Consider the following 610-nt stretch of genomic DNA (forward strand, 5'->3'; position numbering starts at 1 on the left):
CCCCCCTCCCCCTTTTACTTCTGCCTCACACTCAGCTCAGGTGAGGGCCGCCGCGGGTCAAGTTGTTCGTCCCCCCATTTTCAGCCTCAGTGGCCCTCACCCCCTCACAAGCAGTAACCAGGGCTCATTAAGGCGGGAAAAGTTTGATCCATGACTTGGGGCATATTAAAAGACGACTTTAAGCTTTCAGATACAAAATGGCCTTCATGGTGTTTTTGAAGTGGTGTGCGAAAAAGTTAAATTCCAACAGTATGACTAGAAATTTCGAATGACTTGTAAATCGTAAATTACAAAAATATTGTAAATTCACTGATAGTTTAAACGTGTGTGTTTGTAGGGCGACGGACACCCTGCTACTGTTATTCTGAGTCACGAATGCGTCACGACTCGCGGCTAGCGTCCCCTATCGCTTTCGGGTGGCATGGAGTGTACGTATATAAGACCCGAGCCTACTGTTCGCGAGCCACTACCAAAACGCGCGAGCCGCGAACCGTAGTGACGCATTCGTGACCGTGACTCATCCTCAGAGAAGCGAGTCCGCGTCGTTCTCCCAAACACATTGATTGCCAACTATCTGTTCTAAATTTTAATATTGTATGTATTATTGTAA

This window comes from Frankliniella occidentalis, unplaced genomic scaffold (assembly GCF_000697945.3).
Source record: "Frankliniella occidentalis isolate FOCC.00 unplaced genomic scaffold, Focc_3.1 Scaffold72, whole genome shotgun sequence".
In the NCBI taxonomy this organism is placed as follows: Eukaryota; Metazoa; Arthropoda; class Insecta; order Thysanoptera; family Thripidae; genus Frankliniella; species Frankliniella occidentalis.